Source organism: Tamandua tetradactyla, chromosome 9 (assembly GCF_023851605.1).
Source record: "Tamandua tetradactyla isolate mTamTet1 chromosome 9, mTamTet1.pri, whole genome shotgun sequence".
Lineage (NCBI taxonomy): Eukaryota > Metazoa > Chordata > Mammalia > Pilosa > Myrmecophagidae > Tamandua > Tamandua tetradactyla.
In genome coordinates this window covers 78,923,300-78,951,056 of record NC_135335.1, presented here as the reverse complement: position 1 = coordinate 78,951,056, position 27,757 = coordinate 78,923,300, and the positions used below count along the sequence as shown (strand labels likewise).

Genomic DNA, 27,757 nt, shown 5'->3' with positions numbered 1-27,757 from the left:
ACATTTAAAGTTTTGCCTAAGTATTGAGTTATGTGTATGATGTGAGGTAGAAATGTATGCTCCTCTATTTGGATATGAATTTCATATATTCTTTGCAAAATTTATTGAAAAAGTAATTCCTCACTGAGTTGTCTTGAAAACTTTTTTTAGATATAATATAAGGGTTTTATATATAATGCAAGAGCTTATTTCTAGACTAGTAATTCAAATCCATTGATGTGTATATTGAACCTTGTCAGCACCACACTGGCTTGATTACTTAGCATTAGAGTAACTTTTGAAGTCAGGTAGTGTAAAGCCTCCAAATTTGTTCTTTTTCAAAACCATTTTTATTATCCCAGTTCTTTGTATTTTCATTTAAATTTTAGGGCCAGCTTCTTAACATTTGCAAAGATCTTGCTAGGATTTTGATAGCATTAAATCTATAAATTAGTTTGCCATCTTGACAATAGTAAGTCTCCTAATCAGTAAGCATAGAATGTCTTTTCATTTTTTCAGATTTTCTTTAATTTCCTGTACTCTTTTATAGTTTTAAGTATAAAATACTTGACTCTTATTTTTATTAAAATTATTCTTATGTATTTTTTATTTCCCACAGTACTGTGAATTGAATTATTAATTTAATTTTCAGATTATTCATTGTTAGCATTTAAAAATGCAATTTTTACATTGAATTTGTACTCTACAAACGTTTTTAACTTGTTTATTAGTTGTTAGTCTCATTGTGAATTTCTTTTGACTTTCTACATAAACAAATGCCGTTTGCAAATAAGAAAAACTTACTTATTTTATCAATTGGATAATGTGATTTTTCTTATTTTCTATCTTTTGTTTTCCTTCCTTGTTGCCTGGATTAAAGCTCTAGGAAAATTTAGAAAAGATGTGGTTAAATTGGACATATTTAGCTTTTTCCTAATCTTAGAGGGAAAACATTAGAGTTTTCTTCATTAAGATAAATAAATTATGGGTTTTAGATGTCCTCAGTTTGAGAAATTGCTTGGCTAATCCTAGTTTGTTGGGAATTTTTTATCATTGCAGGTGTGGGATTTGTGAACTACTCTTGCTGCATCTGTGGAAGGACCATATGTTTTTTTATCCTTTATTCTTGAATTTGATATTCATTTCTTCACTTTTATATTCTGGGTCACTGTAAGAGATGGTCAATTTTGTTGCTTTTTTTAAAGAACCAACTCGTGGTCCATTGATTTTCTTTAATTGTGGAATTAGATATTCAGTCTAATATTTATTAATTCTTTCCATCTGCTTACTATGATTTTAGTTTGTCCTTTTTGCTTTTCTAATTTCTTAGGTAGAAGCTTAGGACATTGATTGGAAATATTTCTTTCCTGATATAGACATTAAAAGTAACAATTGTCTTTGAGCACTGCTTTACTACATTCCATAAATTTTGATATGTGCACTATTTTCCATTCATTTTATGATGTTTTAAAATCTCCTTTTCTATTTCTTCTTTGACTCATATGTTAATTAGAAGTGTGTCATTTAATCAACAAGATTTTCTTCTAGTGTGGATCATTAATTTAATTTCACATGATCAGAAAACATATGTTGCATAGGGATTTCAAACATTTTAATTTTATCAAGACTTCTTTTTCGCCCAGCATGTTGTCTACCATGGAGAATATTCCATAGAAAACACTGAGTAACCCTGCAGTCTCAAAGGGAAATGTTTTTATAAATTTCAGTTTATAAAACAACTTAGTTTATGGTATTGCTTAACTCTTTAGTATTCTTTTGTTTTTTCTACATAGATATTTTATCCATTATTGTTGATATAACGGTATGGAAGTCCAACTATTATTATTGAATTATTTCTCCTTTGAATTATGTCAATTTTGCTTCATTTATTTAGAAATTCTGCTGTTGTGTATACAATTATAACTGTCGTGTTTTCCTGATTTACTGATCCTTTTATTTTTATGAAATATTCCTCTTTGTCACTAGCAAAATTTCTTACGAAAAATCATAACTGTCTTGTGATTACTCTTCATGGTGTATCTTTCCCTTCTTTTTACTTTCAACCTATTTATACCTTTAAGTTTTCAGTCTTTTAGTTAGCATTTAGTTAGACATTAGTTTGTTTTTATTTTTTTTTTTACGGTTTGACATTTTCTGCCTCTTGACTTGGATTTTAAATCAATCAACATTAATGTAATTATTGATATATATATGAAATTGTGTCTATCACTTGCATGTGTTTCAATTATTAGTATCATTTTTGTTTACTGTTCCTCCTTTATTGCTTGCTTTTTACTTTTTGTTGTTGTTAAAAGAAATATTTTAGCATTCTATTTTAATGTTTTTGCTGAATTTTATATACAACAATTTTAATAGCCCAAAAACTAGAAAGGTATGCACAGGTATAAAATATGTTTATTGTTCCATACTTTTTTCCTTTAGATTTGGGAATACAGTCAATTCCTATATTATTTTCAAGGCAGTAAGAAGACCATTGATGGAATCAGAAGACAAAATTTAAGGTTTGATGCTTAAAATATAGTTGTGTTCAATAAATATTTTGGGTTGAAAATAATCACTGAGAAGTTAAACTGCTAACCTAGTCTCAAAGTCATCATTCATTAGGAAATCTCACAATATTTTCCAATGCATGAAATAGCTATTTTTGACATTTGCCCAGGTAGCTTTAACAATGTTTGTTATATACAAATTCATGACATTTTTGCAGAATTAAATTTCTGTCAGAGTTGATTTACATTTTATCTTAAATATTTTTTCATAGAAGGCTTCATTTTCACTTGTTATTATTTTCTTTAAAAACTTATGACTCTTTTTAGAAATTTTCTGAGAATAATATTTATATGATGTATAGTAAATGTAAGTCTCCTTTTTATAATGTCTGAATTGGGTTCTCTAAGGGAAGGGCATGGAAATCTGATGCTTAAGAAGTAATCTAAAAATAAATAACCTAGGTGACATTACAATTATATACGTATATGAATGACTAATTAAAGTTTTGTTTATGTTCTTTTTTTAATTTTTTTATTTTTTTGGTGCTTGGTCTAGGAATCGAACCCAGATCTCCTGCATGGAAGGCAAGCATTCTACCACTGAACCACCTGTGCACCCCTTTTATCTTGAAATATTAGGCTAGGTTCATTGTGGAAGTGCATGCATTTATTACATTGATAATAAACTCTACATTGCATATTTTACTAAATTATTGTCTTCTGTAACTACACACAGTTTATTTTGGTCATCGAACCTAAATTATTATGGGTAATAATTTTGAAAAAAACATCAATTTAAAAACATTAAAGAACATTAAATCTAGTATTCAATTTGACATGTAAATTCATACTTTCCTATTGCAAAACCTCAGTTATCAACACTGACCTATTAAAAATAACTGAGTGTTGTTTCAGGAATCAAAATGTTTTTGAAGTATTTACTTTACTATTCAGTTATCAGTAAATTACATATCCTGTTTTATGCATTCGAAAGTTCATTGGAATCATAATCCAAAACTTGAGTCTTGAAATCCAGCTCTGTTGCTTTCTGGTGGTATGGAGAGGGACAAATAATTTACTTTTGTAAGTCTCAGCATTCTCCTTCATAAGTGAATGACATAATCTATGAGGGGATAGGGCTCATAATAGGACACAGTTAATGTTTTGTTTCTTTGTTTTATTTTACCTCTTGATCAAGAGATATTATTGTTTGCAAAGTTTAAGACAAGGTTAACAAAAAGGAGTTTCTAAAAAGTACAACCAAACTAAGCACTGATTACTCAGGAGGAGGATTACCTTGACATGTAAGAACACCTGGAATTTCAGAGCCATGCTCATTTGAGTTAAATACTTTACTAGATTTTTCCACGGGGACCAGATTGTGTTATTCTCTACTCAATATCTAGAAACTTAAAAGTGGCTATATATTTTCCCTCCATGTCCATCTCCAAACAAGCTTATTTCACTGATAAAGACATATAGACATTGTCACAAGTCAAGCATCGATTTTAGTGTATCTTTTCGTTTTAACTTTTCCCAAGGATGAAATTTCAAACTTTCCCAACTAGAAATAAAATTTGTCTTTTCTATTTTCAGTACAGCCCAAAGAGGAATGATTGAAATCTTGTTTCCAGTCTAAGCCTCAGTTACTTATTCATATTGTTCTTTTTTCTTTAAGACACTACTTCATATTAATCGTAGTTCTTAGTAAAATATGTAAAATAGTAGAATATTCTTCAGAACTCTATAACTATTTAATAAATGGAAGGGTTTTATAATAATCCAACAACTTGATTATACTCTTATGTTTTTCTACCTCTCACAAATATCTGGAGAAAATAAATACAGATCCATTTAATGTCTGGATGAGTGCTAGTTTGACCAGGTTACATGCTAGGTAAGTGTGCCATAATTAAAAAGACAGTTGCATTAAGCATCACTATAGACCAAAATGGTAATAACGGTAAATGAAAACAGTATAAAAGCACACTTTAGAGAAGAAAAGAAAATTGCCTGTTGAGAATAATCGAGTAGTGAAAAATAGTTAAGGATGGGAACATGACTGTGTGTCTTTTCCTACTTATATTTATCCCAGAGAAAAAATTTATGTGACAATTAAAAACAAGTTTAAGAACTTTGATGATGAATTGTCTTCTCTAATAATTAGGCTATATTTCATTGTAAGTATTCATAGCTTAGGTGAACTAAAAGTTTACAGCAAAAATGTTTAAAGTTATCTATTGGGAAGTTTTAATATATATGTAGGGGTCATTGGTCAGAAGGTATATTCCCTTACCTGTTAAATTTAATATTCTTAAGATTAGGTCAATTGATATTTCCCTAAAATCATCATATCAGTTCTTTAATCCAATATGAGACCATCATAAAGGCTTAGGTGTAATCAACAAGCAGATTGATGAGTATGAGAGCAATTTCAGTGGAAGGAGATAAGGACAAAGGTTCCTTTCACCTTCCCCTTTTGACACTGGAGTACTAGAAAAGAAAATTTGCTTTGGTGTTTGATCCACCACTATGAAAAAGTTGCCTTTAGGTGACTTAACTTTTATTTGTTTACAAATGCTATTCGATACATGTAATTATCCAAGCCTTCTAGTGGACATTGCAGTACAATGATGAATTGAGCATGAGTTGTTCACAGTTGTGTAGTTTGGAAAGGATGAGTGATGTCGGTTGGAGTCATTAGGGACTAGAGACCCAGTGATGATTTCAAGCAAATTAATATCAAAACCAACTTTCTGAAAGGAAAGACTTAAAAGATCATAGAAATGTCTAGAGGGTAAAATATAGTGAGATATCAAATAGGTGATTGCAGCAGTCCAAGTGAGAAATAAAGATGATTTAATGTGAGATTGTGGTAGAGGAGTTGGAAAAATGAAGCTAGATCTAACAGACTTTAAGACCAGATGAACATCGAAGAAAAGAGAAAATTATCAGAAAACGATATCCCTAAGGTTTCAAACGTGGAAGCTGGACAAAAAATGAAAGCTTTATCAAGATTAAAACTATCCTAGATGCCAAAGCAAGATGGAAAGGGATGCAACTTGCTCCTTGCTGAAGACATTGTTGATCTTCAGCTTTGAGAAGAAATAAAGAAAAAAAAAATTCTGAAGGTCCACATATGGGAGTAGTGAAGATATAGGATGGGTATATTTTGAAAAGGCCCAAAATATTTCATTTTTATAACTAGCAAGAAAAAACTTGACTAAACTTATTAGGTTTTTAGAAAAGGTTTATTTGAAAATATAAGACAAACTGATCATCTCTTCATTCTCTTCAGAGTTGCTAGTATACTCAAACTATATTTCATTCTACCACTCTATAAGTAAATTGCTTTCTTTTCCTAACCCCCTCATCACTGAATATACAGAAAAAGAAAACAAGCAAAAACATAAATGCAAAATTTTAATTTAGTCTCTTTGAGTTAATCTTCTATCTTGCTGTAATAAATTACCACAAACTTAGTGACCAAAAACAATGCAAACTCATTATCTTATAGATCTGTTGGTTAGAAGTCTCACTGGGCTAAAAGCAAGATTTACTAGGACTATTGTTCTAGTTTGCTAGCTGCTGGAATGAAATATACCCGAAACAGAATGGCTTTTAAAAAGGGGAATTTAATAAGTTGCTAATTTACAATTCTAAGGCTGAGAAAATGTCCCAGTTAAAACAACTCTATAGAAATGTCCAATCAAAGACATCCAGGGAAAGATATCTTGGTTCAGGAAGGCCTATGAAGTTCAGGGTTTCTCTCTCAAGTGAGAAGGCACATGGTGAACACAGTCAGAAAGTTTCTCTCTTATCTGGAAAGTCACTTGGTGAACACGGTCGGGGTTCCTCTCTCACCTGGAAAGGCACATGGCAAACACAGCATCATCCTAGCTTCTTCTTCTGGCTTCTTATTTCATGGCGCTCCCCGGGAGGCGTTTTCCTTCTTCATCTCCAAAGGTCGCTGGCTGGTGGACTCTCTGTTTCGTGGTGCTGCAGCAATCTCTGCTCTCTCAAATCTCCTTCACTTTCCAAAATGTTTCCTCTTTTATAGGACTCCAGAAACTCATCAAGACCCACCCAAATGGGTAGAGACATGTCATCACCTAATCCAGTTTAACAATCACTCATGATTCAATCACATCTCCAGGGAGACCATCCGACTATAGCTTCAAACATACAGTATTAAATAAGGATTATTCTGCCTTTATAAAATGGGATTTTGATTAAAACATGGTTTTTCTAGGGGACATACATCCCTTCAAAACAGCACAACTGTGTTCCTTTCTAATGACTGAAGAGGAAAATTTATTTCCTTGCTTTTCCAGCTTTTAGAGATTGCTCATCAGCTCTGAGCTTATATTACCCCCCCCCCCCCCACACACACACACACTACCCTTCCTTCATCTGCAAGCCACAGAGAGTGGATTGAATTCTCATATCACAACGCACTGATCTTCCCTTCTGATTCCCACTTCTGCTTTTAAGGAATCTTTTGAATAATTCTACGTGCCTGGAAAAATTAAGCTACTCTCAATTATTTTAAGGTCAGATGATTAAGTAACCTTAATTCATCTACAATTTTAACTCCTCTTTGTCATTTAATGTAACACATTCTCAGGTTCAGGGGATTGGGACCTGAAGATCTTTGGGGGGTAATTTTTCTGCCTACTACATGCATAAGGTTAGATCAATGACACTATCTTGTGATTCTTATTAGGGAAACATTCTCTATATAAAGGCATAACCTGTGATTGTGCTTTCAAGTTTGCGATACTGAGGCTCTGTAACTTCTGTGATTTTATATTTTGTATTGGAGGAAGAAAATCTTTAGATACCAGCTTTTAACCAGTTTTCTTAGAGATTTCCAATACAGATATACTATACTTGTTTGTCCTTGATTAGTGATCTTTAATATATAGCTAATTCTATCAGGTTAATGAATGATGTGCTGTTACCAAACCCTAAAGCTCATTTTGCTGGATCAAAGTTTCCACTCACATTTGGCCCTTTATTTTTGACATTCAGGCCTTTCCATTATTTGTCCTCTTGGTACTTTGTTCCCAAACAAGGCACGAAGGAATTGCTAGGTCCACTGAAGACTGCATAGGCCAAATGATGCAGTAACTTTGCTTCAGATTCAACTACCCATCCTTTCCCTTTACCAAATCTATACCTTCTCTCTACACTGAGTCCATCACCTACACTGCTCTGAGATTCATATTCCTGATTATGCAGTTACAGGCCTCTCCATTAGCTTGTGGCTTCTCTATTTCCTACTTTGTGATTCAGTTTGAAGTAGCAAAAATATAAAACTGGCTTCTCATCTCTCCCCTCTCTTTCTCCCATGATCTCTATAGACAGAAATGATTCTATTTCTCATTTTTTATCATGTTTTAGCCTTCTTCCTTGAAGCAGCAAGCACAGTGGAAAAACTATTGGTAATATTCATACTATGGTGTTGGTATTGAAAAATTCTGTATTATGTAAAAATAATCTATGATCATGATATTTCCATGTATATCTTGATCTGGGGGCAGGGGCAATAATTTAACTAAGTGATACAATTTTTGTTTAATAATTTCAAATATTCACTCCACTGCCTGTGAATATAAAATAAGTCTTTCTACCATTTCAAAGGGATTCAATCTTTAATCTCTTACTGCCTCCCTACAATTTAAACATTTTTAAGACATTTGCATTTTCCTGAAGTAGCAAATTATTTCCTGAATTCACTGAAATGTCATAATGTGCTATTCATCATCATTCAGTAATTCTTTCCTTCAAGTAGACCAAACAAATTGTACTTAAGAGAAATAAAAATGTTATGCCTCTTTCTTTTTTCAATAAGAGCAATAACAAAGTACACTATGAGGTACACAAAAACATTATAAAAAAGAAACCTATATGTGGCTATCGTTACAATATTTATTAGTAATGGATTTGAGGTAAAGTTACCTCTTCCATCATAAGCATCACTTTCCATAAGTGTGTCTTAGCCTTTCTGTCACCATATTGAGTTGCACTGCTTGGTGGAACAATTTGGTGTGTTGGATCATCAGATATTACTTCTGGAAACATATTCCTCCCCTGTTGCTTTGCTATTAAAGGTTGATTCATAAGTATCTGTGCTCAAGAGGATATATCCTCTCGAGAGGATATATATCCCCTAGAAAAGCCATGTTTTAATCAAAATCCCATTTCATAAAAGCAGAATAATCCCTATTCAACACTGTATGTTTGAAAATGTAAGCAGATCATCTCCCTGGATATGTGATTTAATCAAGAGTGGTTGTTAAACTGGATTAGGTGATGACATGTCTCCACCCATTTGGGTCGGTCTTGATTAGTTTCTGAAGTCCTATCAAAGAGGAAACATTTTGGAGAATGAGAGATTCAGAGAGAGCAGAGCAGAATGACATAGCCACAAGAAGCAGAGTCCACTAGCCAGTGACCTTTGGAGATGAAGAAGGAAAATGCCTCTGAATCAAGATGAAGAGCTTCACAAAACAGGAAGTCAGGAGAAGAAGCTGGCAGATGACGCTGTGTTCGCCATGTGCCCTTCCAAATAAGAGAGGAACCCTGAACTTCATCAGCCTTCTTGAGTCAAGGTGTCTTTCCCTGGATGCCTTAGATTGGACATTTCAACGGACTTGCTTTAATTGGGACATCTTCTTGGCCTTGGAATTCTAGACTGGCAACCAATTAAATTCCCCTTTTGAGGGCCATTCTGTTTCTGGTATATTGCATTCTGGCAGCAAGCAAACTGGAACAGTATCCCTCTCTTAAAATAGTTTGGAGAAATAAGAACATATCTTCAGAGGGAGCAGCACTATAAAACAAAATTGCATGATGATATCTTTTACCTAAAATTTCAATGGAAGTGTCTAACATTTTGAATCAGATGTCTATATTTATGTCTCCAATATTTAGAATAATTAGCTTTTTGTGTGTTCATGGAATTTTAGCATTCAACAAAGAAGAAGGTTAATGATTACTTATATTTGTTTTATTTTGATTATATGTGAAACTGGGTTCATACAAATATTTATTTTTCAGAATTTTGTCCTATTAAATATATGAGTTTGTATAATTTTAAGTATTTGAGGCTTTTCATTATTGTTAAATGATATATTGACTTGGGAACACGAATTATATTTGAAAAAGTATAAATAAGACTTTGGTAAAATAAATAAAAATTTAAAAGACAATATACAGATAAACTAAGTATAATAGGAATAAAATATGACTATTAGTACGGAAGTAAAATATTAAAGATTTGAAAATGGTGTTTTGAAAGGCTTCATAAAAATAATGCTGAGAACTCATGTTATCTGGATATATCTTCAATAATTCTATGTGACAAAACTTCAAAGAATTAGAAAACATGAGTAAACTTATAATCATTACAGAAAGTATATCTCTAACTTCTGATTTTTTAAAACAGAAAACCTCTGCCTCAAATAACTTTAGAATAGATTTTTACTGAATACTCACGGACAAATAAAACCAATCTTGCACATGGTTTTTTTCAGAGAAATGAATAAATGAAAGGTCATTAAAACTGATGCTAAACTATTTTAGAATGAAAAGAAAAGGGAAAAAAGACAACTATAATGGAAAACATATTTGTAAAACAAAGATATTCAAGCTTAATGTAATCACAGAAAACTGATCAATATGATTTGCACATTAAGACATTCAAGAAATGGAACTGTATGACCATGAAAATACATGCAGGAAAATTAGGCAATATAACCAAATACCATATCACGATTTAAAACTTCCTTTAAAAAGACAAAACTTCTTTAACCTAATATTAAAAATGTATAAAAATTATAAGATGCCATATACCAGAAAAAAAAAACAAACAGGTGATCCTAGAAACTTCATTGACTTAAATAAGAAAGGGAAATCTACCTCCTTTTTTTTTTTTTAGAAGTAGATGTAAAAGAATAACTATATGATCTGGGTTTAGTGATGGGTCTTAAGCCTTGCAAATGAATAAAAGGAAGGAAATAGTCAAAGACAAACTCAGGAAATTTAAAGACTTACTTTCATCTATACAAACCATGACTGAAATGAAAAGAAAAGCCAAAAACTGAATTATAATATTTTTTCACAAAATAACTAACACAGAATCAGTATTCAGAATGATATATGAATTACAAATACATGCAAGTCTTCATGTGCATGTATGTGTGTGTGTGTGTGTGTGTGTGTGTGTGTGTATGGGTAAGAAATATACAACTGGAAAGTTTTCAATTGGAAAAAGAAATGAACAAGAATTTCACAGATGAAACATGTATAATAAAAGAATGTTAGTGCTCAGGGAAGTGAGAATCAAAACCCCAGGGAGTATCCACCAGCACCAATTTGGTAAACACTCAAAAATTGGACAAATCCAATTGTTGCCAAAGATATGGAACCCCAGGTACTATTGGTAATTGCTTGGTAACTGCTTCGTGAGACTGCAAATAGATGAATACATGCAGACACTCTAGAAAATAACTTGCCTGTCACTTAAGTCCACTGACATGTGCATATTTTATGACCCAACAATCCCCCTACTTGGTACATACCCTAGAGACAATCTTGCTCCTGTGCTTCAGGAGACATAAAATCAAAATTTCCTAGCAGCCCTTTTCATAATAGCAAAAAACTGGAAACCATCCAAATGCCCATCAATTGTGGAATAGGCTACAGCTGCATACGGCAACTTGGTTGAATGACAAATGCATAAAGTTGATGGAGAACAGGAAGTCCAGAAAGAATGCATAAGAATTCAATTTGTATACATTGCAAGCACAGACAAAACAAAAAAAACAGAGAGAGATACTTTTATATATCATTCTAACTAATTTACTACATATAGTTTTTTTATACATTTAAATGAGTTATCTATATAATAAAGATTCATACATGAATAGTATAAGCTTAAAAACTTCAAGGTATTTGATAACACATAAAATAAGAATGAAGGGAAAGTAACAGGAATCTACTAATGGGAGTTTCTAAGGTATTGAGTTCTGTGACTAGATTGTGCTTGTTTTATCATAGTGATTTAATCCTAAGTATAAGTTATATATAGTAGATATATAGATATTTCACAATTTAAATGCTCAAAAAAAAAGCTGTGGAGCTATTAATATATTAGATGCACAAACACTAGAGCCATTGTTTACCATTAAAAAGGCACAGGGTCTGGATTTAGGAAGATCCATATTCAAATACTTATACTGCCACTTACAAGCTTTGTGACCTGGCATTTTTTACAATGAAATAATAAAAAGCATTCCGTAGGACTTCTACGAGAACTAAACAAATAATGAATTCAAAATGCTGACAAAATGCCTGGCATTTTAGATGCACAAATTGAGAGTCAGCATGAAGAAAATGAACCCTCTTTTACTGACAGCAGTTTCAACAGGAGAAAAGTGAGTGTTCACTATGGCAACTACATTGTAGGGAGAATTGTCAAGTTGTGAGTGAAAAATGGAGTTTAGTAATAGCTTCCGATAAATAACACTGCAAGGAAGCAGGGTTTCATCCTTCTCTCGCATGCATATACATGGGGAGAGGGAAAGCACATGATAGAAGTTGCTCTCGTCCCACCAAGGCTCCTTCAACCTTAGAGGAACTGTCATTGTATTTGGAACACAGTGGCAGATTTATCCTCAGGATTCAGGTTGCTCAGTAATGATTCAGGTGAAAGCATTTCAGTAGTGCCATAAAATGGAAACTCATAAATGAAGTAGTCTATTATTGTGTGACAAGTTTCAGCCCAGTGACTTTGTGACTTTGTATAGACTCTACAGAAATGCTTCCATTGTCATGAGGTTTAGGAGAAAAAAAAAAAATGCGATGACCACTGGTCAGCACGTTTAATTGCCTATTACTACGAGGAAACACCTGATGCGGACTAGGGGGAAGTCAGGAAAGCATTATCGGTTTGAACTAAATGGCATGATGCGCAGTCAATAACATATAGTGATATGGACCTTCAAGTGTGGTGAACGCAGGGTGCACTGCATGTGTTTTTTTGTTTTTTACCATTTGAGAATTAACTTTTTTTCAATATTCTGAATAAAGCCACTGAATTTCATTCCTCTTTCACTTTATTTTATGATCAGAACAGTGATTAGTGGTGTTCTGTGTGATTAAGTGATCAGTCAAAAGAAAAATATGTGTCAATATCAAATTCCAGTGACAAATATTCTCTGTAGGATGCCTCTTGAGAGAAAAATAAAAATAAAAATAAGGCAGCACTTTGGCTCAGATAATTGTGCCTTATGCTGTGAATCCTATGTGATCAAATATAAGGGGACTTGGTTACCTCATTAAGTTACTATATTTAAATTTTGAATTATTCTTTCTTTCTTGTTTTAATGTAAGAGAAATAATGATGCATACTTATTTCCAATTATTGGTATTCCAGGAAACATTAGAATCTTTAAACACAACCTATATATGCTTTGATTTCATGTTTCCTGAAGCACATGTGAAATTAATATCCCCTAAAATTTCTCTTTGATGTGAATCTCAATGAAACAAGATATCTTTCATCTCGTGTTTTCTCTGATATGCCAGAAAAGAGATAAACCACTACTTGAACTGACCCCAACATTTATTTGAAATGTGTTTTTATATCTTTGCCATAATGACATTATTATTTTAGTCTTTCCTGTCAAAATGTCAAAACTCTGGCTCCAAATGCCCTTCCATTTTTAGAGATCTGACTTGAATAACCCATACAAAACACTCAGCATACAATAAGGTTATATATCATTTTTATTGTATGAACATGTAATAATTTTAAATCAATTCTCTAACTGAGGAAAAATATGTATATTTCCACTTTTTTCACTTAGTCCTATATATCAGTTATATGACTTTAAAATTCACCCAACACATCAGGATTAATTTGATGAGTGACTCGAATACTGGAAAATGGAAGCAAAGTATTTGGTATTTAGAAAAAGAATAAAAGACAGTAGAATTATGGAGACAAAAAACATCCTCTGACTTCTAGTTATCATAAGTCAGAACATTGTGAAAAGACCATTTATTCTTATGTTTTCTAAGTCATAATAAATCATAAATAATTCAGTTTATGATAATGTATTTTAAGATCTATGAGTTTTAAAAAATCCATCTCCCTTATTATTTTATGTCCTGTTCATTTCACATGTATTTGCAAATATATTTTAAATATTAACCCTTAATCATCATTTACAATCTTTCTTTTGAGCTAATATTTCTATTAAAATGAAAATTCTTCATTCCCCACAGAAACAGGGCTTTGAAAGTGGGTAATACACATAGCTGTCAATAATTCGAAATAGTAATATAATATAGTAAAAACAATATAATACAATACAATATGATATATAATATAATGACAATGTAATATAATATTCACCAAAATAATATAATGAAGAAACAAACTAAAATAAATATTTTTCTTAGTTTTGCTTTCATTATTTTTGCTATAATATCTATTTTAGTATATTTCTAGTCTACTCATTTTTCTCAAAATGAAATAAACATTGAATAATGTCATTGACACACCACAAATTTATTTTCTTCTTAAAAATAGAAGACAGGATATATCAACTTACAAAACCTTACATGTAAAATAAAAAGGGATGTTAAACTGAGTCTAAGCTTTTTGCTTTGACTATTATTTTGTTTGAAGGTCTTCTATAATTCTGTGAAAGAACTATAAAACTTTGGTCAGAAACATAATAAGGTAAAATGGACAGAGAAGGAAAATAAGATACATAATTTCCGAGGTCAAAGCTATTGTTGTGAAGAATGGTAATAAAGGAGAAATAACAAAAGTGAATAGCAGAGAAAATAAATCTGTTTTTACCACAGTCCTTAAGTATTCCTCTTAGTAAAAAATAATTTAGGCAACATGGAGCTGGCTTGAAATCCCCTTGCTTACGACAATTTGTGTCACTTTTGATTCAAACAATATAGCCCTCTTCCAATAAGCCTGAATCAAAGAGATAAATCCACAGGTGAGTATTCAGATCATTATTCAGCATGGGGGGGGGTCAGTTTTGCCTTTATTGATTCTCATTATTGGGAGTTATATATTTGATCTTGTCTTCCACGCTATAGAGGCAATATGGTAGAGTGAAGCAAGTGTTTTTCTTCCCAGATCCATCTGTGAATTTCAATTTTTTCCAATTTGAAATTTTCTATGTATTATAAAATATGAGATAAGGAAATGAAATAAATGACACAATAATCTATTCTAGGAGGTCTGTTTTAACTTTTCAGTAATAGAAATAGCGCACACACATACAAACAGACACATCAGCATACTCCAATCCCCACCCCACCCCATCTGCCTCTCCCATTTTCCCAGTATCAATTGATAAACTGCTCTAAGATTTCTGAACCAAGGCATACATTTGTAGCAGCTGCTCGCTAACTTAAAGTACACATTAACACAATTCCCACATGATGCGGAGTGAGCACTCCCAATCCATGCTTCTCGGAAGCACAGTGATTCTATATCAAAAATGCTTTTCTGAACTGTTCCCATTTGTTTAGTTATATTCCTAACATCAGCTTTGCAGATCTGTTAATTTTATGTTACTTTAAAATTCTCTGTTCTAGTTTGCTAGCTGCTGGAATGCAATATACCAGAAACAGAATGGCTTTTAAAAGGGGGAATTTAATGAGTTGCTAGTTTACAGTTCTAAGGCTGAGAAAATGTCCTAATTAAAACAAGTCTATAGAAATATCCAGTCTAAGGCATCCAGGGAAAGATACCTTGGTTCAAGAAGGCCAATGAAGTTCACCATTTCTTTCTCAAGTGAGAAGGCACGTGGCAAACACAGTCAGAGTTTCTCTCTCAGCTGGAAGGGCACATGGTGAATATGGCGTCATTTGCTAGCTTTCTCTCCTGGCTTCTGGTTTCATGAAGCTCTCTGGGAGGCATTTTCCTTCCTCATCTCCAAAGGTTGCTGGCTCGTGGACTCTCTGCTTTGTGATGCTGCTCTTTCTGAATCTCCCATTCTCCAGAATTTTCCTCTTTTATAGGACTTCAATAAACCAATCAAGACCCTCCTAAATAGGTGGAGACATGTCATCACATAATCCAGTTTAACAACCACTCTTGACTAAATCACATCATCCAGGGAGATGATCTTATTACAGTTTCAAACATACAGTATGGAATAGGGATTATTCTACCTTTATGAAGTGGGATTTTGATTAAAACATGGATTTTCTAGGGGGCATACTTCCTTTCAAACCAGCACATTCTCCTTGCCCAAAACTGAGACATGCAATACTGTTTGAACTGCAACAAACATGAACATATACAACAATGCACTTTCAAAGTCAGGTTCCAATACAGATAGACAAATCTACTAATACAGAAAAGAAGCAACTATTCTGATGAATCTAATCTAGTAAGTAGAGAGAGAAATATAAAGACTTTTTTTTGACAAAATTATTATTTCAGGTGGAAAAAGTGATACTCATAAGAAGAAATTATAATGTGCGACATTTCCAGGTCTTTGAAAAATAACTATAACAATGCAAATAAATGAATAAGGGCAAATGTTTATCTCAGTTTAAAGAATTGGATATGAATGTGCTATTTGTTGCCCACAGGTACTCTTGGAGCATTTTCACAAACACAGGCATTTTTTGTGTGTGCAAATAAAACTTATTTAGTAAACTATGATTATTCTTTATATATTCATATTCCTACAACACATACAGAATACTGATGTAATTAAATTTCAGCTGAAAACCTTGTAATGTATTATTGAGGGTTTATAGTTATCATGAAGTTGTGTATAAATTCAATCCACTACTGACTTGTTTTTTTCTATATGGGCAATTTGTTTAAAAAAATCAGAATTGACTAATTGGTTAATTCTAATCTTTTTTTTTAATATTTACAAAACAAAATAGCCAAATATGACCTAGAATGACGATATGCATATGTTTACAAATGAGCTTTAATAACTTAATGAGTTTTTGACATATTTCAGATTCACATTATGTTTTAATGAAATTTTACAGGTCTTTTCATAAGTGAATTGTATAATGGATTTTGATTTTACCTGCAGTTACTGTGGCTTTCCTTTTAGAATTCAGTGATTTGTGATTTACAAGTCAACATTTTTTGTTTTGAAATATTTCTTGGTACATTCTGTAAATTTTTGTAAGTATAGTAATATTAACAGAATACCTTTTAATGAACTAAAGCTACTGCTTTGCTTTTCACATAAACTGTTGTTTAAAATAATTCATCAAAAGGCTTGTTCGTGTTCAGTAACAGAACTAAAAACAAATGGAAATTATATATGTGAGAAAAATTAGTAAAGAATGCATAATCCAAGCATATATAATTCCTTGCCTTTTTCAAACAGGCAGTAGTAAGTAGATAGAATAGTAGTAGCTGGGATATAGAAATCTCAGACACTTAATTGACTATTTTTTAGTGATACAAAATTTGAATTATTCAAGCTGAAGCTATTAAATATTCATAGTTCTTCATATTATGAAGTTATTGATTAATGTCTTTGGTAAAGAACACTATTATCTCTGATTACATCAAGGTCATTTTGGAGAACAGGGCCCAGGCACAAAGTTTTAGATATGGAAATATGAGAAGCTAATACATAATTCATATTTAACAGATAACATAAAGGTTAACCCCTTGGAGAATCTGAAGATGATACTCATGTTCTGACAATTCTTTATACTGGCAATTTGGAAAATGCCAGTGTTTTATTACTACCTATTCTTGTATTATGACATGAATTAATGCATACCTGCCTCACTATTCCTATGGGCAAAAAGACTTTGAATTATGTACGAGAGAGATTTTATAAAATTAAATAAGCCAAAATGCTTTTCCTTTGTATACTCATTAGAAATATTCTGAGAGTAGTTTCTTTCACTTTCAGAGAAAATTGGTGCGCTATTTTAACATCTTACCAGATATCTGTTAAATTTTTTATGCCCACTGTAAGAATGAAAATATTTGGGAGAAGTTCACATTTTGAATCACATACATACTAAGCAGAAATGCAATCTTTAAATATTAGCTTGGTCTATGTCTGGAATTCAATTTTAAAAAAATCAGAAAACTGAATCTCTGTAAATTTAAATGGTTTGTTCAAGCTCATATCAGTATATGTGCATATTGGTACACTGAGAAGATAATAGATTTTGAGATAAAGTTGGATTTAATCCTGCTTTACCACATTCTGGCTAACTCATGAGAAATGTTTAAATCTTTTGTGTATTATTTTTCTAATGTATAAATGAAAGCAATGTTGACACTTTAGGATTTGGTGAGAGGATGAGATACTGTAAGTAAAAGCAGTTGGCATGGTTTATCACTTTATACATATTAGCTACCCTTTCTTTTTTGAGATAATAAATCTAAAAGCCTGGAATCTAGACTTCCCTTATGTATTACTTTCCATTTTACTGCCTTAACGTATTTAAGCCTATATATCAGTCAATGAGATTGGAATATGGATAACTGTTTCCCAAACCCATATCTTGTTCTGTCTACCCAGAGTAAAATATTAAAACAATGCAGGGAAATCCCATTTACAAAAGAGCCATTGTTTTGTTTTGTCTTCCTTTCAACATTTCTGTTAAAATTCCTTTATGATTCAGGGCTTAGTTGCAAATATTGAATCAAAGAGACTGTTAAATCCCCAAACCATGGAGTCATCTTTCTCTAACAGTCAGAGCAAATCCATCATTGCATCCCATTAGCTTATATCTTCAAAATACAGGCAAAAGCCCGCGCCAAGCATGAAAGCAAAGTGAGATGCTTCAAGTCTCTGTCTTACCTCCCACCCCAGAATTTTTGAACAACCACAAAAACTGACAGAGACATCTTTCTCAAAGCTCTAGAAAATAGGTAAAAGAGTATTGTATGAGTGCCAAATCAAGAAAAAGTCTATTTTAAAAGAGTAGGATCTCCTGGTGCCTTGATGGCCATTCTCCCACCACTCTTCTGTGCAGTTGGAGCTCGATCGAGTGCCAGTGTGTGGATCTGTGGTCCTGGTTCTGAAGGGAGCAGAATAACCCTTCTGCACATATTGGGAGCATGGATGTCTGGCACCATCCATCTAAATGGTGGCCTGAAGGACTTGCATAATTGGTCTGGTCGTGGCCTGAAGGACTTGCTGCCTCAGAACTTGCCCCATGTGTGTAGAAGGCAGTTTAGCAGGCTCTTCTACAGAACACTGTGGGAGAACAATTTGTCCTGTCTGGGCCAAGGAATTGCTGGCAATAGGCTATAGAGTAAGTGCCCAGGACCATAAGGGAACTGTTTCCTAAGGAAGAGGTGCATTCATACCTATGTGAACTAGGGAATTCCTGGGGCCACATGCTCATACCCAAGGCAGAAGGCATGAAGAAAACAGGATCAAGAGAACCACTGTGTTTTGGCCTGGGGCTATTCTCTAGTATCTTTAAATGGATAAACATTTGTGCAGATCAATCAGCAAAGACCAGAAAAGTATTTTCTTTATTTTCTTCTTCTCCTCCTCCTCCCCATTCTTTTAATCCTTTTTCTTCTTCTTCTTTTCTCCTGGTATTCAAGAAAAGCACTGTAATAACACTATCTGGATGCCTTTAGAAAATAATGCCTCAGAGTCTAAAGTCCAGTGATAATTTGTTAAAATATCAAAATGTCCTGGTTTCAACAAAACATTAAACAATATACAAAAAACAGACAAACAAACAAACAGGAAGTGCTAGCTCAAGCAAAAGAGCAGATTAAAGCATTAGAAACCATCAATGAGGAGAACTAGAGCTGGGACATAGCAAACAGTTAAAAAAAAAAATCCTAACTATGAACAAATAGATGTTAAGTTGAAAACACACTCTGAAAACCAAGGTACAGAATAAGTTTATGGAACGAAGAACTGGCATGGGAGCAGAACTAAAAGAAAGTTACTGCTCAAAGCACAGTGGTGGAGAAGCACTTTATATACCTGCTTAGAACAAAGAAAGACTATGGAAGAATGGACAGGAGGAGGCAAGGAGAACATCACCTAAGTGAATTGTCTGGGGCAGGACATCTTTGGGTACCTTAAATTTGCAAAACGGCCCAGGCAGTATGTTTTTGTAAGAATGGACCTATCTGGTGAAGATTTGTTGGTGTCAGCATGGTTTGTTTATCACAATTCCTCTTTTTCCTTAAAGACATGGGTCTTAATTAGCACTTTAAGGGATCTTTGGCACATCAGCTTGCCTCAGTTGCTTTTTCTCTGTTCTTTGTAGTTTCTTAAGTAAAATGGGAGTTTGTGTTAGTAAGGCTCTTTACTGTTCCAACTTCACATAACTAAAGGAAAACATAGACACACAATCAAAGGAAAATGATAGATGAACAAAAAGAGAAGATCAGTAGTGAAATGGAAATTACAAAAAGGAACAAAACAGACTGAAAACACAACAGAAATTAAAAATGATTCAACAGCAGAATGGAGCTGGTATAGAAAAGCATAAAAACAAACTTGATAAGATATATAAGACATGCTCCTTATGTAGTCCAAGGAGCAGAAAAAAGAAAGAATGAACAAAAATGAAGAGAGCCTAAGGAACCTGCAGGGCACTATCAAGCATATCAAAGTATGCACTGTGTGTGTTCCAGAAGGAGAAGAGTGAAAGAGACAGGCAGAATATTCAAAGAAATAGTGGCTAGAGAACTTTCCAAATTTAACAACAACAAAAAAAATGAATATACTCATCCCAGATGTTTAATGAACTCCAAAGTGAATAAAACCAAATAAACCCATTCTAAGGCATGTTAAAATCAAACTGCTGAATACTAAAAATAAAGACAGAAATCTAAAAGCCACGAGAGAGAAGTAATATATCTCATACAAGGGAGGTTCAATGAGATTGCATGTCCATTCCCCATCGGAAGCCATGAAGCTGTTGAAAGTCTTTATAACTGCACTTAAGGAGGATGCATATGTGAATAAGCGAAGATCCCTGTACTTAGGAATGATGCATGGTGATATTAAAGGTTTGAGGAGAATGATATGTACAGCTTGCAATCAAGTATTCAGAAAATAGATTGATAAATGAAGAGACAGACCGAACTGATACCCAGAAAAATGGATATTTAGATAGGTAATTGATAAAATGATAGCTAGATAGCTAGAATGTTTCAACAAATGTGGCAAAAATGTTGAAATTGGATGACAAGTGTATCTGGGTCATAGAGGTATGTTGGTGCTCTCTGTGTGGAGTTTGCATTATTTTTGTAACTGTTCTTTAAGTTTGAAAATACTTCAAAATTATAGGTTCAAAAAATACAATTAGATTCTTAACAGTTTTTTCAGTTTCACTATTAGCATCTTGGTACTAGTCACCATAATTTGTTGCCTCAGTTATAATGGCCTGCAAACAAATGTCTCCAATTCTGTACCAAGCAGCCTTAAGCACATTCTCAAACCAGCAACTTGCGTAATCATTTAAACACAAGTCCGATTATGAACCTCTTCTGCTTTTAATTCTCCAATATATTATCTTTTCACACATTGTAAAAGTAAAAATTTGTACAATGATTGACTGTTCCTCCAAAGCATGGGCTCCCAATATTTCCATGAACTTATCACTTTTCATTGTACATTTTCACATTAAGTTTCAGGTAAAGTAGCCTTTTCGTTTTTCCTGAAAATGGTATAGACATGATTACCCCCTTTATCTTCTTTCTGTCTTTGTTTAAACGCAGTCTTTTGCTCTATGAACATTGCATTAGTCAGGTTCTCTAGGGAAACAGAACCAACAGGCTCTGCTTCTTATAAAATCTCATTATAAAATGAATCTCACACAACTGTGTGGATGCACGAGTCCAAACTCCATAGGCATGCTGCGAGCTGGTCTTCAATGAATCCCCAAGGAGAGACTGGCTGGCTGAAGTAGAGACTAATTCTTTCTTCTAAGTTCTCCTTAAAAGCCTTCAGCTGATTATATTAAATATCATGAATTTCAGATATAATCAGCCATGGATGCAATCAATGTGATGATGATTTAATAAACCAGCCTTCTGGTTTATTAAGCAGCCATGAAATGTCCTTGCAGTAATGGCTAGTTAGGCCTTTGCTTGCTTAACCAGACAACTGGGCACATCACCTGACCAAGCTGAGACATGAACCTAACCATAACAGTCCACCCCTTGTCAACTAGGCAGGTATACATATCACCTTAAACCGTAATTAATCTCTAAATGATACCAGACATATTTTCCACCTAATAATACTCAACTATCCTGTGTACAACTGAAAACATACTAAATCTCTCTAGAATAGGGTATGAGTCCTTCACTAACATTCATTCCTAAATTTGATATTATGTAAGTTAAGTATTAGGACATGAATGATCCAACTTATGTCACATGATAAGGGGATAAAAATAGAGAGGAAAACAGAGATGTCTGCTTTATGTACAAATGCAAACATACTCATAACAAAGAAAGGAAGAATATTCATACATTTACAGTTCTCATTTGTGTAACTATTCATGTGGTCATAGTCCATACTTATCACTACCTTCTTCCACTATCCATTCCATGTTCCCTTTATCCTCAGCAATCACTTCAGCTGGCCATGGTACCTTGCCTGATGGGGTGACCCAAACCTTCATTCCTGAATTTTCTGAGCCATTGGTAGTCCCGCCGGGATTGGGTTGTTGAAGTTTTCAACTGACTTTAATCATAGGGCATGGTAGTACTTAGAGACACCCAAGGGGCTCTCCTGTATTACATGGAAACTTTTCTTTAACTCCGTTGTGTATTTGCAGTCCTATTTCCCCTTAACAGTCAAGATCTGTTTCAATTTCTTAAAGCTGCCAGAATGCAATATACCAGAAATGGATCAGCATTTGTAAAAGGGATTTATTAAGTTACAAGTTATAATTCTAAGGCCATACAAATGTCTGAATAAAAGCAGCAGCAAAAGGATACATTCTCTCAAGAAAAGCTAATCATGTTTGGGGTTTCTCTGTGACATGGAAAGGCACAGAGCAACATCAGCTGTCCTCTCCCAGCTTCTGGTTTCAAAGAGCCCACTCAGCTCCTGTTTCATGGCTTTCACTCTAAGCATCTGTGATTCCTCCCTTAGCTTCTCCACGGCAGATTCTGGGTTTCATCCTTTAGCTTAGCGTCTCCAAACATTTGTGTCTTGGTTTCATCTCTTTCCTCTCTGAGTTGGCCCTGAGCTCTTTCTACATGAACACTTTTAAGGATCTCAGCAAGCTAATTAATACCCAACTTGGATGGGCAGGGTCACATCTCCAAGTAAATAATCTAATCAAAAGGTCCCATCCACAATTGGGTGAGTCATATCTCCAAGGAAACAACCTAACCAAAAGATTCCAGCCATATAAGTCTGCACCAGCAAGACTGGATTGAAAGCAAGGCTTTTGGGGTACAGAAGTTTCAAACCAGCACAAACATTTTATAAAAAAATTGCACCCCCTTGCACATTGTAGAAACTCATGCTTCCTTTTTATCCATAGCATTTTCTACCTCCCAGAGTACATTTTCTGTCCTTTTTTTTTTTTTTTTGCTTATTGTCTTTGTTCCTCATTAAAATATTTGCTGCATAAGAAAAAAGATGTTATTGAATTTCTCAGTGCTGTATCTCTGTAGCTTAGAAATATACCTGGCAACAAATAGTTGTTGACTGTATGAATGAAAGAATGAACATATTATACAGGCACTATATTAAAAGCAAATTTAAAAAGGCATGGACTTTAGAGTTACAGATAAATGTGTTTGTGTCCTATTTTCATCACTAAATCATTTACTATTATTCTTCTGTGAATACATTCTTCATGTTTTGTTTTATTCAGTTTCTTTAACATTGATCATTGTAAATGTCAGATTATTGCCAAATGTAATATTAACATAATGCTTTGGTTTGTTACTGCTGCCAGAGTGCAATACACCAGAGATAGGCAGCTTTTATACAGCAGATTTATTTAGTTACAAATTGACAGCTCATTGGAGAAAAGGCAGCTGGCTTTCCTTTGGGTTTCTCTGACACATGGGAAAGAAAACAGTGACATCTGCTGGCCTTCTCTATAAATTTCTGGGTTCAAGCAGCTTTACCTGGGCATTTCTCTTCTGTGTCTCCAAACATAAAGACATAGTCTTTAATCTAATGTTTCATCTTTTCTACACATATTGCACTAAACATTTCCATTTCAAAATGCATTCATTTCATCACAATATCACAAAAAACTTCAATCATTTCAGTAACAATACAAATAAAACACCAACACAAAAAAGCTATCAATGTTAGCTACAGACATGAACTGCCCTAAAGAAAACTTCTTCTCTGTTTGTGTACTTAGAACTGTACTTAGAACAAGTTGTCTGTTTCTGATCTACAAAGAAGGACAGTCAAAGGATAAACTGTTCCATTGCCATATAGAGAAATTGGAAGGAAAACAGGGGTCATTAGACCTAAACAATTCTGAAAACTTGCAGAGCAAACTCCATTATATTTCAATATCTGAGAGTCATTCATCCTCGGGGCTTTAAAAAGTGGCAATCCCATACTTTCCACGGACCTACACAACTGCCCTGTTCTCTCCAGACACTGGGAGAAGGGTTGCACCATTGAGGAGCATTAAGCAAACCATTTTTACTCAGCCTTACCCTCCTCAAGTATCTGGGTGGCACCTGGATTCCCTACCATTTCTGAGGTACATGCTCAAGTCCTCCAGAACAATGGTGTGATAGCCAGGCTCCCATCAATCACTGGCAACTGTTCTCCATCCTCTCTGAGGCCTGGGCCACTAGAATTCTTCCTGAACATGGAGACCGAAGGCCTGCTCTCTGCCTCCAGGACAAACTTACCCCTTCCATATGCACAAATGGACTCACTCTCCTGGTCCTAGTTTCCTTGACTTCAAACCTTAGCTTCCATGTTTCTGCCGCTGATGTTATCTTTCCTTCTTTCTGTCCATTTTCTGTCCCTTCAAGTCCAGATCAACAGTGGTTCATTTATTCAGGTCCCACTAAAAATTTGTTGACATGAAATGGATATAGCATACAGAGATTAAAGCGATCAGATAATAATACCATCTACTATTACTTTTGTATGACTCCATCTCCAATCCTGGCTTATGTTGTAATTGCTGAGTGCTTCCATGTTTGGTTCTATTCTCATGTGGGGAACTATTCTCTGTGTTCTCATTTTCTGGAAGCCCCAAATTTACCAGGTCATCAATATCTTTGTACCCAAGAGTTCAATTCATAGCCTATTCCTCTCTTGTCTCATTTTACTATATGCTGCAAGTAAAAATCAGACTGCATTCTCCACATTCAATTTGAAAATCTCCCAGCCCAGCATCCTAGATCATCAAATTCTTATTCCCCTTTCCATGCCACACCAGGACTCAATTTTGCCAAACTTTCTGCCATTTTGAAACAAGGGTTGCACTCCTTCCAATCTGCAATGGAACTATCATTAAAGTCTATGTTTCTACCAATGGTTTCTTCAAAGTAATCTAGGCTTCTCTATCAACATTCCACAATTCTTACAAAATGTTCCCCTTAGCCACTGTTCCAGCATGTTTGATATTTTCAAATGCAGCAGCACTCTACTTCTCTGGTATCAAAATCTGTTGTATTTGCTGCTGCTTCTGGAATGCAATACATCAGAGATGGATGGTTTTATAAAAGGGTTTTATTTAGTTACAAATTTACAGTTCTTTGGAGAAAAGGCAGTTGGCTTTCCTCTGGGTTTCTCTGTCATGTGGGAAGGCACATGGTGGCATTTGCTGGCTTTCTCTATCAACTTCTGGGTTCAAACGACTTTCCCTAAGGTGTTCCCCTTCTGTGTCCCCAAACATCTAGGTCTTAGGTGGTTCTGAGCTCTGATCTGAATTGTGCTTGGCTGCACTAAGCTTCTGAACTCTCTTCTGACCTCTCTCTCTTAAGCATCCAGCTAATTAAGATAAACGTCACTCATTACAGAAGCATTCCCCTAGTAGACTGCAGATATAGTCAGCCATAGATGAATTTCACATGCTGATAATTTAAGTTCACACCAGCAAAAGACATGGGCACTAACACCTGGCCAAGTTGACACCTGAAACTAACTACTATACTGTCATGGTCAGATTCATGTGCCAACTTGGCCAAGTGGTGGTGGCCAGTTGTCTGATCATACAAGCGCTGGCCTGTCTCTTGCTGTAAGGACATTTTATGGTCTTAAATCATGATTATGTTGGCTGTATGCACAGCTGATTGTGTTTGTAATCAGGTAAGGGTGTATTTTATGCAATAAGTAATGCCTAAACTAATCACCAGAAGGCTTTTAAGGAGAATTCATAAGAGACATCACTAACTACTTTAGCTAGCAAGCCCATGCTAAAACTCCATAGATCACCTGACTTTCATAAGCCCCCACTCTGACTGGTGGACCAGAGTTATGTTTTGGATCCGCTGGAATTAATGTCACTTCTAAGCCAGTGTCTATCAATCTCCAAAATATCTGATCATTTCCTTTTCCCCACTGCAAAGTTACCCTGGTAAAAGGCCATTGGTCTCCTTGGGGAAGGCTTGGAGGAAGATTAACAGTATAAATTTGTGGCAGTGTAACAGGGTTCTCCCCCAAAGAGACCTGATCTCCCTTTCATTCAAGGAGCTCTGGGTCTGTATACTGTCTCAAGCCTGGAAATTTATTAAGGTGCCATGACTCTGTCTTTTTGTAATTCAAGTTAAACTTCTGTTCACTTGACCTAGAACTCTTTTGTTTATATAGCTCAAACAAGAACTTAGTAGAATGTCTATCTATTGCATTTCTAGGTACCCCATGATTTACTAGCCAATGCCACAAATCTCTGTGAGTCAGAGTATTTTGATTGCTGCTTTGACTTTACTGTCTATTATAATAGCCATGTCCACCTTGTCTTTGGCGATTAAGTCCATGCTGGCTTCTGCCAACTTGGGATCTGGTCATTCTCATTGTGTTTAAGGATTCCAGCTCAGTGACAGCAATTCCCATAGTAATATCTAACCTAAAGAGAAGCGCAACTACAGAGCTCTTCAGGGATGATAGTGCTAGTCTCACAAATTTATTTCTCACTGTTCTAGTAAAAGGTGCATCCTCCAGACATTACTGGGGCGTAAGAGCAGGCTTTGCATGATAAATCCACTCTAACATTTTAATCTCTCTAAGCCTCTGGATCCCCTCATCTATATTATACCAGGGAAGTTCTGGCATTTCAACCTTAGGTAATGTTGGCCACTTTTTGATCCATGTTTCAGCCAACCATCCAAGCAAACTGCTAATGTGTTTTCTAACCCCTCGAGCTATAATATTGAATGCATAATATCTGCTTAGTGGGCCCATATCAGTAAATTCAGTCTGATCCAGCTTTATATTCCTCCCACCATTATCCCACACCCTTAAAATCCAATGCCACACATTTTCCCCTGATTCCTATCTATATAAATTGGAAAACTCACACAGTTCTTTTGGAGTATAATGTACCTCCTCATGTGTGATACTTTGCACCTCACCTTTAGGGGGTTGTTGGGACTTTAGTCCAGTTATAGGTCTGGAAGAAATGAGGGGTGGTGCAGGTGGGTCATGAAAAGACTTAGAAGTATCTTCCAAGCCATTTGCTTCTGGGCATTCATTTGCAGTTTCATGTGGTGAAACAGGATTAATCACTCTAGGGCAAATCCCTTCAGGTGGAGGTTGGGTGGCTAAATCCTCAAGGCAGACTGGAGGTGGGGTGGCTATATCCTCAGGGCAGACTATTATAGGATTATCTAGAGAAGACTCAGCATGACCTAGGGTTTCAACCTCTCCACCAACATCATTATCAATCCATTAATCGTCATCCCATTTTTTAGGGTCCCACTCCATTCCAGTCAATGCCCTCATTCTAATGGCAGACACCATGCAAGATTGAGATTTCAGTTTATGTTGTAAATTTGCTACTCTAACATAAGATTCTGACCCTGATTTTCAGAGATGTCAAGTCTATGGCTACTGGAAATAAAATTTTCCTTCAGGACACTCACAGAAATTTCTACATCTGTCAGACAGAGCTTAAGCTTCTCTTTTGAAGCCTTGAGCCCATCCCTTTCACTCATTAATGCATACAGTGTGTCTAACAACAGCCAGCCAAGATCTCTACATTTACTATTTCCACAAAACTTTGTAAAGGTGTCAAAATCATTATCTCCCAGAGCCTGGCTTTGCACAAGCGAAGCATTAGAA

General features: G+C 34.6%; 1 long non-coding RNA gene across 1 annotated transcript; it reads left to right on the top strand.

Moving 5' to 3' along the window:
* Nucleotides 1-2,419: 2,419 nt before the first annotated feature.
* On the top strand, nt 2,420-3,185 carry LOC143646170 (uncharacterized). The gene is made up of 2 exons (XR_013157358.1): nt 2,420-2,501; nt 3,046-3,185. It is a non-coding gene; the product is annotated as an uncharacterized LOC143646170 (long non-coding RNA).
* Nucleotides 3,186-27,757: the final 24,572 nt, after the last annotated feature.